This window comes from Pristis pectinata, chromosome 25 (genome assembly GCF_009764475.1).
Source record: "Pristis pectinata isolate sPriPec2 chromosome 25, sPriPec2.1.pri, whole genome shotgun sequence".
Taxonomy (NCBI): domain Eukaryota; kingdom Metazoa; phylum Chordata; class Chondrichthyes; order Rhinopristiformes; family Pristidae; genus Pristis; species Pristis pectinata.
The window spans coordinates 6,190,219-6,193,632 of NC_067429.1; the positions used below are offsets into that span (position 1 = coordinate 6,190,219).

The 3,414-nt window shown below is 42.9% G+C and overlaps 1 non-coding gene across 1 annotated transcript; it reads left to right on the forward strand.

Moving 5' to 3' along the window:
* Positions 1-2,746: 2,746 nt before the first annotated feature.
* trnac-gca (transfer RNA cysteine (anticodon GCA)) lies at positions 2,747-2,818 on the forward strand. Its single transcript has one exon. It is a non-coding gene; the product is annotated as a tRNA-Cys (tRNA).
* Positions 2,819-3,414: the final 596 nt, after the last annotated feature.

Consider the following 3,414-nt stretch of genomic DNA (forward strand, 5'->3'; position numbering starts at 1 on the left):
GGGTATGGGAGAGGGTACGGAGAAAGGTAAGGTCAGGGTTGTGGGGGATTTGAAAACAATTAATATAGAGGCCTTTCTAGGTGGAAGGAGCAAACGCAGGGTGATGGATGGAAGAGACTTGAATGAGTCAGGAAGCAGTCACCAAGTTTTGGATACATTTAAGTTTAGGAAGAAGAAAGATTGGAGAGCTGACCAGGATACGTTCGAATGGTCGAATCGAGAATCACGTATACAGAGATGGAAAGCAAACCCTGCCACTTAATAACAGAACTGTTTGTGGTTGTGGAGGCAGAGCTAGCAGGCGCGGGAAGAACGGCCGCCAGCCGGCCTCACTGACTCGGAGAGCGAGCGAGGGAGTCTGCTCAGCATTCCCAGCTCTGCTTGGCTTGACTGTGCCCCTGATAGTTGCAGCTCAGGGAGGAGGGGGTTGAGTGGGGGGGGGGAAGTGAAGGCATGCGGAAATGCCCCCATTCCCACCCAGTAGGAGGTACCTGCAGTTCCGCAACAGCTGGCAAATCTGTCCCCTATCCACCCAGTGGTTTCCCAAAGATTCGTTCCAATGCACAGGGTGTCCATAAGTTGGGCTTTCATAAGCCTGGGAGAACCTGTATTTTAGATTTCCAGCATCTTTTTCGATTTTCGCTTACTGAAGGGAGTGTCTGTAAATGATCACACCCTGCCTAGATGAACTCAATGACAGAATACCATTCTGTGGATGTTGGCTTCACTTAAACAGAACACTTATAGTCCTCCGTTACTTGAGGGTTTTTATCCCCTATCCATTCCAAATAATCTTACTGAATATATCCATCTGGCCAACCTTGTCATTGTGACTGAACACAGATGCACAAGGGAGCGGTTGAGATAGTAATCTTCCATGGAATCTGGGTACTTTCTCAATAAAGGCCACTGCCAGATGCAAGAATGGATCACAAAGGATGTGCTGCATTGTAACCGTATAATGGCAGATGAGGGAATTGAATGCTCTCCAGTTTGTAGCCTTGAAATTCCCTTGTGCACTGTTGAACTGTAAGGAGAATTAAAAAGTTATGAAGCATCCATTGAATTTGACTTTTAGGGCTGGAATAATTGAGGGAAAGTGCTGAGTTGAACAAATGACCCAAGAATGCAATAAAGGAACAAGCGTGTTGTCGATCCACGACACATGGATGATCCCGATTAACTTTAACAACAATCCAGTAGTGCCCTTGTTATGATTATTAGCATTTTAATTCCAGAATTGTTTTATTGGTGGGAACTGGTATCAGCAGATTATTAATCTAGACATCTGAATTATTAGATCCTCTGCTTATAGAGTTGGACTGTTTTCAGGGGAACCAGGAGCAGGTAAGTCATGAGGTCTTACCTGTCTCATGCATTTTTGACAGAGGTAACTATGACAACAAGCGTGGTTATCGAAAGCTCTTCAGCAGGTTCTAAACATAGACCCCAAGGCATCTTATTTTGTACAGAATCATAGAGCAATACAGTATGAATACAGGCCCTTCGGTCCAACCAGTTCATGCCGACCACATTGTTTACCCAGATAGCCCCAGATTCGGCCCATATCACTCCAAATCCCACCCCTCCATGTGCTTATTCCAAGTGCTTCTTAAATGAAGCTCTTGTACCTGCCTCAACAACTTCTTCTGGCAGCTCATTTCATATTCTCACCACTCTCTGGGTGAAAATAATGCCCCTCAGATCCCTTTTAAATCTTTCCCCTCTCACCCTAAACCTTTGCTCCCTGGTCTTGGACTCCCCTACCCAGTACCGTCCACTTTATCTATAACTATCATAATTTTAAACACTTCTATAAGGTCATCCCTCATTCTCCTACATTCCAAGGAATAAAGACCTAGCCTGGCCAACCTCTCCCTCAGATTCAGGCCTTCTAGTCCTGGCAACATCCTCGTAAATCATTTCTGCAGTTATCTTTTCTACAGTTAGACTGATCACTTAAATTATTCACGAACAATGGCTGCTTCATTTACTCCATCTTCTATTCTTGGGTTACTGTGAATTACAGAGGAAGGATGTTGCCTAAGAGTTAAATCATCATAGTTTAGTCTGATGGAGAGACCCAACAGTGTCTACCGTCTAATCAATTGCATATTAGGGACATAAGATTGCAAAACTGAATCCATTAAACAGGAGAGAGGAAATGAGTTTCAAGTCTATAAAAGTGATAAAAAGAAAAAAATGATCATAGGAATCCAGGATAAATGAAAATCCTTCTCTTTATTTCTTTTACCTCTCTGGGACACAGGAAACAGTAAGGTCACAGCTCCTATACCACTGGCATCTCAGTGCAACACAGAGGGAGCACTGGACTGTCAGAGGTACTGGTCATTGAATTAGATGTTGAACCATCTGTTCTCTCAGGTGACTTAAAGGATTCCATGGCATTATTACAAAGCATAGCAGGGGAGTTCTTGCTGGTGATCTCATCAGCATTTATGACTTGCCCGGTTCTATTAATCAGATTATTTTGTCCTTAAAGCATAGCTCTTTGTGGGATTTGCTCTGCACAAAATGAATGCCCTGTTTCCTAAATTAAATCAAAACCACATTTCGTAAAGTAATTCACTGAGTGTAAAGGATGATTTGTGGTTTGAGTTCATTGATGAAGTATGGTATCAGATAATTTTAATCTGCCAGTTAATCTTCCATGGAATTATTGGACTGTCTTTATCCAAGAGGGACTTAGTGACTCCTGACTTCCACAAGCCTTGGACAATATACAGGGGGTATAGCTCAGTGGTAGAGCATTTGACTGCAGATCAAGAGGTCCCCAGTTCAAGTCTGGGTGCCCCCTCACCTTTCTTTACCAGACTCAGTGGGATAAAGGTCCAGTTTCCTACTGTAGGACTGTGAAACAAAATAGCATTTTCACAGTAGAGTTGCAAATCAAACTAATTTTAAAAAATACAATGGCTTGAAGCCATTCTGGGAGTTGTTAACCCAGGCCATCGGATTGCTCCTGGAGCCATCCAGTTGTGACGGTTCCCATGGATTAAGGAAGGAGGAATTGTTTCCACTGGCAGGTGGGCTTGTAAACAGAAGGCACTGACTTAAGATAATTGACAATGGTGTTGGAGGTGAGATGTGTGGAAGTACTTAATGTTACAACTGTTGTGATCTGTAGTCGAGTACCTGAGGGTGTTGGAAACGGACCCTATATTAAACCTTGTAAAGGGAATTGGTTGTGGAAATGAACTGCAGCTTACGTAAAGGGGAATAGAATTGGTTCCATATTTATTTCGAAATAACCAGTACTACCACAATTAAAGAAGAAAAGCTCACATTTAAATAGTTCTTTTGATGTCTTTTTCAGACAGCCAAAACATCCTACAGCCAAAGAAATAGTTTTGTTGTGCAGCCACGCTTGTAATGTAGGGAAACCCAGCTGTG